The 14321-nt window shown below is 43.7% G+C and overlaps 1 long non-coding RNA gene across 1 annotated transcript; it reads left to right on the top strand.

Moving 5' to 3' along the window:
* Positions 1-4013: 4013 nt before the first annotated feature.
* Positions 4014-5649, top strand: LOC120995990. Its single transcript, XR_005777702.1, has 2 exons — positions 4014-4276; positions 5012-5649. It is a non-coding gene; the product is annotated as an uncharacterized LOC120995990 (long non-coding RNA).
* Positions 5650-14321: the final 8672 nt, after the last annotated feature.

Genomic DNA, 14321 nt, shown 5'->3' with positions numbered 1-14321 from the left:
GGATGCCGCCCGTGTGCCTTCCGCAATTTACGGAACAGGAGGTCCATTACAGAAATGCCTATTCTTGTCCGCAAAACGGACAAGAATAGGACATGCCTCATAATTTTTGCAGGGCCACAGAACGGAGCAACGGATGCGGACAGCACACGGAGTGCTGTCCGCATCTTTTGCGGCCCCATTGAAGAGAATGGGTCCGCACCCGAGCCGCAAAGAATGCGGCTCTGATGCGGAGCAAAACCACGGTCGTGTGAACAAGGCCTAAGGTAAAATCATTTCCTTTGTTATTAAACTACCCCACCCAAAATACCCCTGTTACTTACTTCGTTACCTTTTTAGCCTCTTTTATATGTTTTTACTTTTATAATAGCTCTATGGTCTGCTTTAATGGTCTTCTTTTTTTTTAATATAAAAGAATATGAATCGCTGTTACAGTAGATTAAGTTAATATAATGTATGGAAGGTCAATTTTCTCGTACATTTTGTATTTTTTTTTTTATATATGTATAGATCAGATTATTTTTATTAGCATTTTCAGAATAAAAAGTACAACACCGTAGATTAATACCGACATATCCACACCATAGAGTCTTGTACATCTTTTAATAAAAATGTGATTCTCCTTTGTGCTGAGATCTTACAAGATGTACAAGAGAGCAGACCTTCCAAGGATGATGTACGGTAATACCTTCAGATACTTTCCGTCCTGTTAACATTTCAGTGTTGCACATTTATTTCATTGTATTTTTATTTTTAACAGCAACTCTAGACACTCCAGCCGCTGCAAGTAGTGCTCGACATACTTCACACCATGCTCTAAAACCATACATTCAGCCGGATATAGCATTCCCGTTTGTTACTGTGCGTTCATACATCAGTAAAGATTTAGAGTACGAAGTGTGAATTTTGGTGCGGATTTGTTCCTGCAGAAAACGGGGTTCATTTAAAATAAAAAGTCACATGTAATGAGATGTCATTGCAATGTACAATGATCCGCAGGGGACCAGGCAAGGGAGTCACAAGAGTAATTTGCCTCAAAATCCACAATTGGGGTTTGTTCCCGACTTCCCTATTGAATTTTATAAAGAAAATCCACAACAAATCCGTGAACAATCACCGACCTATAATGGATAGAAGAAACTGCAAGTTAATTTCTGCATGGAAAATTATGCAACAGGTGCATGAGATTTGTTAAAATCTCATCCATTTGCTGTTACTGCGTTCCATTGCAAATTCCCCACCTGGGATTCCAGATGGAAAGTATGCAACAATTCTGTCATGTGCAAATAAGCCCATCATCTTAACTAGTGGATGAATCGCTTTTTTCTTTTTCTTTTTTTTTTTTTTTTTACAGTTCAAGGCGGAGAACACTTGATTTGTTGGAAGTGACACATTCCGTCCATATTCCAGCAAATCGCTAAAAATACTACATTTTATCACTTCTTTATCATTAAGTGCCATCTTGTGAGATATATTCTCATGCAGGTCAAGAGACAAAAGAATGTGTATATGAGGTATAATTATTGGCTTAAAGCAACATGGGCTGCGAGCTGATGCTTATTGCATGTCTTCAGTGACTGTTCAGCAATGAAAGGTAAATGCTTAAAGGCTATTCACACCTTCCCGGGGCATTTTTTGATTGCACTTTACTTATTTTAGCATAAAAATCTTTTTTTCAGTTGATTTTTATTAAAAATGTTCAGTCGTGGCATGTGAGGGATGGAGAGAGACGCAGTTTAGGCTCACACATAGAGCAATATTTGCATTTAATTTACCTGCCTCGGATGTGGCTCCCGAAAGGATAACAGCATGTCCAAAATGTAACCAATCAAGGGTAGATTGGGATCATTGTATATGGTACAAACCTACTGGAGTTGGATACTATCTTGGATCAAACAGACTTGGCAGATAGAACTACCATGTGAGCCACTCATAGTTTTGTTTCATAGTTTTCCTGAAGGGATTGATAGATGGGGTTTTATTGGTAGCTTTGAGATGTCTATTAAACAACGCCACATACAACATCTGACAGGGAGTTCCAGGGGCAAATGCGATACTTTTTATTAAATGGACCGATTGGAAGCAGAAAAAAATAAACCATATTTCTACTATCTTCTTAAACAAATGGCAGACCTTTATTGGCAAACATCTGACAATGTAGAAGTGCAAAATCTCATGCGTAATTTTCAATACACAGAATGGTACCTGACAAAGGATATCAAAGGACAGTTATGACATCTTAAGGTTTTATAGAAACTTTATCACATTGTATTGAACTATGAGACTTTTCTGAGAGGAGGCACATCTAGACGGGAGGTGGGGTTGAGTTGAAATAAGGTTTGGCAATAACTTTAGTGGGGCTAGAATGGTAAATTGTTGTTATACAATATTCTGTTACCAATTGGCTATATGGATGCCATGTTAACACTGTAATACTTTTAATAGTGTTCATTCCTGATAAGAATGTACTGTGATACACATTTGGTTTTGTACCAAAATAAATTAAATGTTTTATTAAAAATAAATGTTCAGTCGTTTCTGAGATACAGGGTTTAATATCAGTCGGTTTGCAAGCGCTCACTTTGTTTTCTTTGAATCCTGTAATCTGACAGCCCATGTGTAGCTCTTATCTTTGATCTCCTGACCTCAAACACTTATTTAAAGGACTTTCTACACGGACCGAGATCTGGCAGATAATCGCTAACGAGCGTTCATAGGAAGGCTCATTAGCAATTGTCTGGTGGTGTAACTGTACCGCCAATTACCGTATTTTTCGTCCTACAAGACACACCGGCCCATTAAACACACCTAGGTTTTGGAGGAAGACAATAAAAAAATGTTTCATTAGACCTCAGGTCAGACCACCAATCAGAATACCCCCATTGTTAATCAGACCTCAACTCAGGCCCCCCAATCAGACCTCAGCTCAGACCCCAATGTGAATGACCCCCAATCAGACCTCAGATATCAGCCCCCATGCCACAGAGAACCTAAAATAAAAAATCCACTTACCTCTCCTGCTCCGGACGCCACTCCTCACCGCCAGCGCTCTTCTTTCTCCTCCTCCGTCGGCTGTGTGTAAATGCAGCTGCCTCCTTCACTGACGAACTGGTGCTGTCATCCCGTGTAAAGGGACCTTTAGCCATATTCTTCTAAGTTTGATAAGAATTGAGCTAAATGAGTTATGAGGTCAGAAGAACAGAGATAAGAGCTACACATGAGCTATCAGATAACGGGATTCAAAGGAAACAAAGTGACAGCTAGCTGCAAACAGTCTGATTTTAAACCCTGTATCTCAGAAACAGCTGAACATTTTTAATAAACACCAACTGAAAAAAAAGATTTTTTAGCCCAAAGTGAGTAAAATGTAATCCTAAAAATTGCCCTAAACTTGTTCATAGTTTTTAATGTATTACATGCAGCGGTCCATCAATGTTACCTGCTAGTCTTGTCATAAACGCAAATTCCTCTAAAACTTCATTATATAAACAGCTCTACTTTACTGCCCAACCCATCTTTCATCCCATAGAGGACTTTATGGCTCCTCCCATACAGATCATATAGTCCGCCAAAATTCGTAGTTCCAGCTGACTTTGGCCTTTTAAGTCTGGCTGTAGTAAGCAAATCGTGTGCCTTTGGTCTCATGCACATGATCGTATGGCTTTTTCAGTGTTTTGCGGTCCGTTTTTTACTGATCCGTTGTTACGTTTTTTTTTTGTTTCTGTTACGTTTTTCCGTATGGCATATATAGTAATTACATAGAAAAAAATTAGGCTGGGCATAACATTTTCAATAGATGGTTCCGCAAAAACTGAACCGATGCATTTCCGTATGTGTTCCGTTTTTTTTGTGGACCCATTGACATGAATGGAGCCAAGCACCGTGATTTACGGACAAGAATAGGACATGTTCTATCTTTTCACGGTACGGAAATACTGAAACTGAATGCACGCGGAGACACTTCTGTTGTTTTTTTTTGCTGAACCATTGAAATGAATGGTTCAGTATATGTACCGTATACTGAACGCAAAATACTGTTGTGTGCATGAGCCCTTATACCGAGTCTGGTATTTGGCAGGAGCGATTTGAAGTAAATGCATAAAAGAACATGTGTTGTGCTAAAGAGATGCAAGAAATCCTTGATTAATAAGATGTCAGAAAAGGTATCTGTCAGAGGCCTATCCCTCTTCCCATGGTAGTAACCATGCATGGTCTGAGCGTGCAGGTTTATGGAATAACCTGGGAGATGGCTGCTTTATTAGAGTTTATTCATCTTAACGTCCACAAAAGAATCATATAGATAAAAATATAACTACTGAATACATTTTCAGGTGTTCTCACACAGCATTTTCTTTACTCCACTGTGGCTATTTATGCAATTATTATTATTTTTTTGTTAGTTTTTTTTGCTAAAACCAGGACAGTTTTCAAAAGGAATGGGAAATATAAAGGAAAGCCATATATACTTCTTCCTACTGATTTTGGCTCTGAATTTTTTATTAAAAAATTATCTAGCAGTTTTACTAATCCTGTAGACCCTGTAAAAACAGACAGTTTAAAGAGGCACCAAATTAATCACAGTGGCTCAGGCTGGGTCGATAAATTTGCTGCGCAGCTAGACACTTTTCTCTACTTTTATATACTTATTAGTCGGCGGCTTATGTTGCAATAGAATTTTATGCCTTGTTCTCTTGATGAGCGAGGTCCAGCTAATCTTTCTACAACTCGACGCACCAAATTCTGGTGCATTTTACAACCAGGCCAAGGTGTAATCACATTAGTAAATGTTGGCCATTGTGTGGTACACCGCCCTAAAACTTCTGTGTACTTTAAGGTGTTATCCATGAATTGATGATGATGACCTATTCTCAGGAAAGCTGAATATTATCAGATCGGTGGGGTCTGTGTCCTGGCACCCCCACTCATCAGCTGTTTACAGGAGCCGCCATGCTCACTGGAGCTCTTGTGAGCGCAGCTGGTTCCCAGTACAGCGCTGTACATTGTATAGTGGCAGTGCTTGGTATTGCAGCTCAGCTCTATTGACTTGAATGGGGCTGAGCTGCAGCTAGGCAATGCCGATGTATGGTGATGTCACATGGACTAGGAAGAGGCGGTGGTGCTCACGGAGCCCCGGCCTCTTCTAAAAGCTGATTGGTAGGGGTCCTGGGTGGCGGAGCCAAACTGACCTGATATTGTTGACCTACCCTGAGTAAAGGTCATCAATATAAATTCCCAGATAACCCCTTTAATGATTTGAATCACATTAATTAGAATCAAAATCTAAACCATTTACCTGGTCTTGAAGCCAATTTGCCGAAACACCTTTTAGTAGAGGGAGCAACAATGTGACAGTAGCTGGAAAATGGCAATGTTGAGCTGTAAATTCTGTCATGCTTTAGGTCTGTTTGCAGTATATTTCATATTGTTTGCATTCAAATGGAAGCCAAAGTTTCTCTTTATATTGTATTTTTTTAATGTTTTTTTAATTTACATATTATGCAGTTATTTTAATATGTGGCTTTAGTAAGGATAAGCAACATTTGCACTATATGAACTTATTTGTATGCTTGTACACTGTTATTAGCAAACTGTTAATATTCTTTCTTGACCATTGTTGTTTTTCAATAAAATGGTCTTGTGTCTCTGGAGTTATTTTGTAGCAATTTTTTTTTTAATTTATTTTTTACAATAATCACTAACATGTAAATGATTATTTAATGTATGACGTGATTGATGTACAGTGAACAGAAATGACCATGATGTGTAATACCCATTAAAAGGGGTTATCCAACCCCTATAATGCCCCCTTTCCCCAGTGCAATATAAGCACCTTTTATATAGCTTATACTTACCCCGGCACCCACGTCCCTCCTGACCCCCGCTACATCATCATCATGTCACGGACTGCTATTAGCTGCAAAACCACCCACGACGCCGACAACCCCCTCCCCCGGTCGTTGCCGTATTAATTTAACCGCTCAACGGGGAGATGCAACAGCGGCCGTGCGGGGAGCCCCTTTAATTAGGTAGTGCCCATGGAATCTAACTGCCTCACGTTTTTATGTAGTTTGCAATAGTGGGTACATTTATCAAGCTTTTTATGCCACTTATGTGGGGTAAGGCTACTTTTACACTAGCAATATTTTCCAGTATCGAGATCCATCATAGGGTATCAATACCGGAAAAAACACTTCCGTTTTCATTGTCAATGGGGACAAAACGTAACTGAACGGAATACTCCAAAATGCATTCCGTTCTCATACTGGAGAGCAAACCGCTGCATGCTGCAGTTTGCTTTCCGTCCTGGGATGCAGAGCAAGACGCATCCGTCATGACCCACAATGCAAGTCAATGGGGACGAACCCTTTTTCTCTGACACAATAGAAAACTGATCCGTCCTCCGTTGACGGATCAGTTTTGAAAACGGCTTTACTTGGATAAACTTGCATCAGAAAACAATCTTCCAACTTTGTCTTGGTTACCAGCAGGTTTTGGCATAAATTCTGGCAGGCAAACACATTCAGCTCTGCTACATCTGTCCTCTAGCGCTGTTGTACTATCAGAATTAAATAGAAACTTTTCCTTTCTCTTCTGCTGTACTTAACTTTCTGTAGTCTGACTCGGTTTTATCTTTGTCCTTATCCAGGGAACTTGTCTTCCTGGCTGGTGAGGCTTGTAGCTTTGACCTCCCTGTCCAGCAAAGCTTAGGAGTGCTCTGCTGGCTTGCACACACCCTTCCCCTTACCGGGGGTCAGCTAGACTGACCTTCAATAACTAAAACTCCTCCCTCTCTAGAATGGATAGAAAGTTCCATTCTGAGCTAACACAGCTCTGCCAAGCTTGCAGCCACCTGCTGGTGAACCAGGTACATTACACTTAAACATCATAAAGTAAGAAATACAATTCCACATTGTGCAGGACCTGGAGATAAATACACATTGACATTACATCAACCATAAAAGATAGTGGAGAGGTGTAAAAGGTGGTAATGCACCTCTGGGGCGTGTGGGGACTCGCTCTGGTAGACAGGATTAGCGGACGCAGTATAGAGGCAACAAGTTTTTTGGATCAAATAGTTCAGTGTTTTATTCAGCCTTTAGGCCTCATGCACACGACCGTTCCATTTTTTGCGGTCCGCAGATCTGCAAAAAACGGAAGCCATCCGTGTTGCCTTCCGCAATTTACGGAACGGGCACCGGCAATATAAATGCCTATTCTTGTCCACAAAGCACGGACAAGAATAGGACAAGTTATATTTTTTTAGCGGGGCCGCGGAACGGAGCCACGGATGCGGACAGCACCCGGAGTGCTGTCCGCATCTTTTGCCGCCCCATTGAAGTGAATGGGTCCGCATCCGAGCCGCCAAAACGGCGGGTCGGATGCGGACCCAAACAATGGTCGTGTGCATGAGGCCTTAGGCAAGTGACAAAACAAGCAACCATATTCAAACAAAGTCACCTTGTGGTGTTGGTGGTAATTCACACCATGCGGCAATTCGGCCTCAGAGTCCTTGCTAATAGCACCACCAACCTGTTTTCACTCCAAACAGGTAGCAAGCCCTTAGGCCTCTTTCACACGGGCGTTGCGGGAAAATGTGTGGGTGCGTTGCGGGAACACCCGCGATTTTTCCGCACGAGTGCAAAACATTGTAATGCGTTTTGCACTCGCGTGAGAAAAATCGCGCGTGTTTGGTACCCAAACCCGAACTTCTTCACAGAAGTTCAGGCTTGGGATCGGTGTTCTGTAGATTGAATTATTTCCCCTTATAACATGGTTATAAGGGAAAATAATAGCATTCTGAATACAGATTGCATAGTAAACTAGCGCTAAAGGGGTTAAAAAAATTTTTTTAACTCGCCTTAATCCACTTGCTGGCACTGCCGGCATCTCGTCTGTCTCCTTCTGTGCTGAACAGGACCTGTGGTGAGCATTCATTCCAGGACCTTTGATGACGTCACTCCGGTCATTACATGATCCATCACCATGGTAAAAGATCATGTGACGTACCATGTGATGACCGGAATGACATCATCAAAGGTCCTGTAACTGTACTTAATGCTCACCACAGGTCCTGTTCAGTAAAGGAGACAGAAGGAGATGCCGGGCTCCGCGATCAAGTGGATTAAGGTGAGTTTAATTATTTTTTATTTTTTTTTAACCCCTCCAGCGCTGTTTTACTATGCATTCTGTATTCAGAATGCTATTATTTTCCCTTATAACCATGTTATAAGGGAAAATAATAATGATCGGGTCTCCATCCCGATCGTCTCCTAGCAACAGTGCGTGAAAATCGCATCGCATCCGCACTTGCTTGCGGATGCTTGCGATTTTCACGCAACCCCATTCACTTCTATGGGGCCTGCGTTGCATGAAAAACGCACAAAGAGGAGCATGCTGCGATTTTCACACAACGCACAAGTGATGCGTGAAAATCACCGCTCATGTGAACAGCCCCATAGAAATGAATGGGTCGGTATTCAGTGCGGGTGCAATGCGTTCACCTCCCGCATCGCATCCGCGCGGAATACTCGCTCGTGTGAAAGGGGCCTTAGCCAGCCAGACACAAGGCTCCTAGATCCCAACACAGAGACATGGCTTCTGAGCCCAGCTGCCTATTTAAAGAGGACCTTTCACCGATTATTACACTGTGAACTAACTATACAGACATGTAGAGCGGCGCCCGGGGATCTCCCTGCACTTACTATTATTCCCGGGCGCCGCTCCGTTCTCCTGCTATGTCCTCCGGTATCTCCGCTCACTAAGTTATAGTAGGCGGAGATTCCAGTCACTAAGTTATGGTAGGCGGAGTCTGCCCTAGCGCTGGACAATCGCATTGCAGAGCTCACAGCCTGGGAGAAAATAACCTCACAGGCTGTGAGCTCTGCGCTGCGATTGGCCAGCGCTAGGGCAGACTCCGCCTACCATAACTTAGTGACTGGAATCTCTGCCTACTATAACTTAGTGAGCGGAGATACCGGAGGACATAGCAGGAGAACGGAGCGGCGCCCGGGAATAATAGTAAGTGCAGTGAGATCCCTGGGCGCCGCTCTACATGTCTGTATAGTTAGTTCATAGTGTAATAAATCGGTGAAAGGTCCTCTTTAAGGAAAGCCAGGTGCTGCCAAAACCCGGATCGGCATTTAAAATCCAGTCCGGTATTTGACCCCACCTGGCTGTAAATCAGCCCAGCAGCACATGCTGGGAGGAAGATACATGTTTTCCCAGACCAAAACCTCTCACTGTGTCACAGGCGTTACACAAACTCCTCCTTGTGTGCACAGTGTAATCTACTTTCATATCTGCACTTTCGCTATCCAGTTTTGAGATCATGCAGGGGATCTCAAAACCACAGCAAGACGCTTCCGTTATAACAATACAACCGGCTGCATCCGTTGTAAAGCCTCATTCACACTTCAGTGTTCTGTACATGTTCTCCACAGACAATACACGTACCCATTCATTTTACTGTGTGTATTCACACATCAGTTTTTTACCACAGTCCATGTTTTTAGCACGGATGCGTGCCCTATTTTGTCTGTGTTCACGGATCTATCACTGACCACCTTTTCACGGATTTAAGCACGGACATGGACATGTGAATGAGGCTTAAGTCCGAAAAAAAATAGATCCGGCACCGTTGACTTACATAGTTTTTGGTGTCAGATTCTTCCGTTTCCCACACCGCACACAAAAACGCTGCTTGCAGTGGTTTTGTATCCGGCATAGGAACGCAACAAACTGGAACAGAATGCATTCTGGTGCACTCTGTTCTGGTTTGTTCAGTTTTGTCCCCATTTACAAAGAATGGGGACAATACTGAAGCGTTGTGCTGCGGTTTTTAGACCCTGTGCCGGATCTCAAAACCGGACAGCAGAACGCAGATATGAACGCTTTTTTCAGTAGCTGATTTGAAAAACCCTTGAGAAGTGACATGTTGCGTCTTTGAAGCAGATTTCATAGAAGTCAAGGGGGAAGTAGAGAAAAAAAAACTCTTCTACAATGCTTTATAAAAAAAAAAGTCCACTAAAACCACCACCAAATTACAAATCTGCCACACACAAAAAAATAACCTGTTTTCAGCTACTAATTTTTCTGCTGTGGATTGTAGCCATGTGAACCTGCCCAGAAAAGAAGCAGGTGATACACAATACATGAGAAAACTAGATAAGCACAGACTATTGCGTTTCTCTTCGACAGGCTATAGATTACATTGTATGATAATGTGCTGCTACATGGACCAGCTGTGATTGAGTTACCTATTTGAAGATTTCCTACAACATGTAAAAGTCAGCCTTATATCAGACAAGGTATGACAACCGTGTGCTGGCCGTGCCTGTGCTGCGGACCGCAAATTGCGATCCGCAACGCACGGGCACCGACCGCGGGGCAGCCGCATGGGGATCGTGGTCCCATTTACTTAAATGGAGTCTGTGATCCGTCCGTTCCGCAAAAAGATAGAACAAGTTATATTTTTTGGCGGAACGGAACCCCACGGAAGCACTCTGTAGTGCTTCCGTTCTGCACCGCATCTCCAGATTTGCGGACCCATTCAAGTGAATGGGTCCGCATCCGTGATGCGGAATGCACATGGCCGGTGCCCCGTGTATTGCGGACCCGCTGTGTGCAAGAGGCCTAAGAGTAGGGATGGGCGAACCAACTTCGGATGAAACATCCGAAATCGATTCGCATAAAACTTTGTTCCAATACTGTACAGACCAGGAGCTCCATACAGTATTAGAATGTATTGGCTCCGATGAGCTGAAGTTATTGCTCCACGAACCCTAATTTGGGAAATGTTTTTTTTACAGTAAAAATTAATTTATGAAGTTATCACCCAAAGTCTCGCGAGACTTCACAAAGCAATAACTTTGTCTCATTGGAGCCAATACAATGTAATACTGTACAGAGCTCCTGCTCCGTACAGTATTGGAACGAAGTTTCATCCGAAGTCGATTCGCTCATCCCTAATTAAGAGTAAAGGTTCAGCCTAAAACCAGCCGAGAATTCCTTCTTCTAATCATACTTGAAGACTCCAGTACTAGCAGGTCTTTTTGGTACTGGTTGTCCAAAGCTGCAGTCACATCTTTGTCATCTTCTGGTGCACAAATGGTGTGGCTAGTGTGGGGTTTCGCTCTGGTAGATAGGGTAAGCGGGCGCAGTACAGAGGCAAAATACAAGTTCTTAACTCAAAACGTCAGCGTTTATTCACACTTGAGGCAATTGCACAAAACAGCACGTAACTTTGCAGTCTTGGTGTTAATTCACACACAATGGAAAGTTCATATAACACAAGTCACCTTGCTGTCAGTTCTGCCTCCAGTAATCCACAGAAGGCTTTAGGGGGCCTGTTTCCCTAGCGTGCGGCTCTCAGCCCTCCAGCACGGCACAAGGCCTCAGATCCCAAAAACAGAGACATCTCTGCTAAACCCAGCTGCTTATTTAAGGACTCTGGTATTTGACCTCACCTGGCTGGAAACCAGCCCAGCAGCACATGCTGGGAAGAAAATACCTGTCTTGCCAGACACAACCCTTCACTGTGTCACACTAGTCTTTTCTTCACTTGAGAGCCCAAAATTCTGTTTTTGATATATATATATTTTTTAACCAAAGCAAGAAGTGGGTTGGAAGGGAATGAGAAATACAGTGGCGTAGCTAGAAATGACTGGGACCCACAGCAAATTTTTGAACGGGGCCCTCACTCAGCAACTTCTTCAAAACCTCCTCCTCCCATGCAAACCCCACTCCTGCGGCTAGTCAAAATCGCTCTCTCAAATCAGACCCTGCAGCCGCTCTTTCTGTTTCCTACACGTATATACTGTATGTCATGTCACTGTATATTATGCCATATAATACTGTTACCTGGGCTCAGGAGCAGGGAGGCAATTGACCCAAGGCCACCCTAAAGCATGTTAAAAACGGCCGCTGGACTGTCTTTAACAAATAATTTTTTATTTTTTTTAATTCCTCAGGGCCACACCGCCGATCACCACAGGCGGCGCGGCCCTGGTTCTAGTTTCTGGCGGCGGTGGGGCGCCAGTAGGAGATGAGCACTTCCATTGTGGAAGCGCTCATTTCCATATTCATCTGTATCGCTGTCCTCAGGACAGCGATACAGATGCCTGTGCTGCGGCAGGGGAGGGAGAGGCACTCAGGCGGCGCGATGACGTCATTATCATCGCGCCGCCTGAGTCGGGCAGCACACAGCGAGGGACACAGATCGGAAGAGGCCTGCATCACATTGCTGCTGATGGAGGTATTAGTGTTTTTTTTTTCTTTGCGGGGGGGAGCTGGGGGGCATTTCTTACTGGCACATTATGGGGTGGGCACCATGGTGGAGAGAAGCACTATGGGGGCTCTAAAGGGGCTTTTTTTTTTACTGGCACATTATGGGGGGCACTGTAGGGGAGAGCTGCACTATGGGGCATCTGTTGCCACTATAGGGGTATTATTTGGGGGCACTATGGGGAAGTGGGGGCTCTAAAGGGGCATTTTTTTATTGGCACATTATGGGGGGCACTATGGCATCTGGTGGCACTAAGGGGGCATTTTTTCACTGGCACATTATGGGAGGCACTATAGGGGAGAGCGGCACTATGGGGCATTAATTGGGGGCACTATGGGGGAGTGGAGCACTATTGGGGCATCTGGTGGCACTAAGAAGGGGCATTTTTTACTGGCACATTATGGGGGACACTATGGGGAAGGGGGATAGGAGCACTATGAGAGGGCACTATATAGGGGTATTTTATACTGGCATACATTAGGGGGACATTAGCTCAACTGCAGGCACTAAGCGGGGGTATTTCATGTACTGTCATATTATGGGGAGAATTATTACTACTAGGAGGTATTATGCGGAGCTTTACTACTACTGGGGGGCTATGTTAGGGCAAAACCCCTACTTCTATGATCTGCTGGGGTCCAAATCAGATAAAAGTACGAGTATACTCGGGAGAGATAAATGACACAGGCTCAAGGTTGTATCAGAATGATCTCTCTCATCTTTATTGGGCAGATACCAAATATTTATACCCTTTTTCTAGAACTCAAGTCAAACACAGATATCGTCATTTTACGTAAGCATCACATGATTAATAATAATAATTTCTTTTTGATGCTTGTAAGTCAAGCATATTTGATTACAAAAAACCTTATCTTAGCCTTGAAAAGTAGCTAGTACCAGTTATACTCCCAGAACATCAGACACACATACTTTTGAGAACTAATAAGCAATTAACTTTGTTTGTCTCAAATACACGCGGCTCAGCAATTCTCAATTCTGACCTAAAATAAACCAGCAAGTAAAATGGAACCCAGGATACAAAATGAAGGTGTAATCCCTCACAGCTATGAGGAACATTATTACTAGTATGGGCACTATAGGGGCATTATTACTACTAAGTCTGCTCTGGCAGAGAATTATTTCTATTGGTGGGATTTTGGGGAGCACTGTTACTTTGGGGGGCTCCCTGGCACAGTATCAGCTTAGCACAATTATTTTTGGGGGACATTATCTTTATACTATTAGTGTCTGGGTGCAGTTATTTTTTAGAGCACTGTGTGCCAATAATTGTTGAAGGGGGACTGTTTCTGCAGTATAGTATTTGGGGCACAGCGGTGACAGTATTGGGGTCACTATCTGTGTGGCAGTAGTATTTCCGGGGGACTGTTTCTGCAGTATAGTATTGGGGGCACAGCGGGCACAGTATTGGGGGCACTATCTGTGTGGCAGTAGTATTTCCGGGGGACTGTTTCTGCAGTATAGTATTGGGGGTGGCAGGAAAGGGTGTTCAGAAGATGTGAAGATGATGGAAATGTGGGAAGCTAATTGCTGTTTGTCAATCTCTGCAGAGACGGGAGATGGCAGAAAAATCATCATGGCGGTCTGGTCTAAATGGAGAAGATAAAGAAAGAGAACGTCTACAACAAAGGTGACATCACTGGATGTAAGAGGTATGTGGTGCTATGTAGGAGAGGAGATGCTCCGGCTCCTCCTCCTGCCATTTGTAGAAGGAGGATTCAGAGCTGGGTGAGGACGGTCAAGGGGGGCAGCAGGCCACGGGCGGGTGGCAGATGGTGGGGGGGAACCACAGGCCTTGAGCAGGATCTGGGGAGGGAGGAGAGCGAAGGAGCTCCCTGGCTGTAGCCGGCTGTCTATTGTATAATGTGAAGCAGGCAGTGCAGCCAGGACAGACCTTCCCCTCTCTCCGTATGATGTGTAGAGACAGGCCGCAACTATAGAATGTCAGCTGTACAGTGTTTGTTGGGAGTGGCCTATTATATGTAGGAGGGGTGTTTAATAATGGGCGGTGCTAAAATGGGCC

The sequence above is a fragment of the Bufo bufo genome, chromosome 3 (assembly GCF_905171765.1).
Source record: "Bufo bufo chromosome 3, aBufBuf1.1, whole genome shotgun sequence".
Lineage (NCBI taxonomy): Eukaryota > Metazoa > Chordata > Amphibia > Anura > Bufonidae > Bufo > Bufo bufo.
This window is presented reverse-complemented; position numbering and strand designations above follow the sequence as displayed.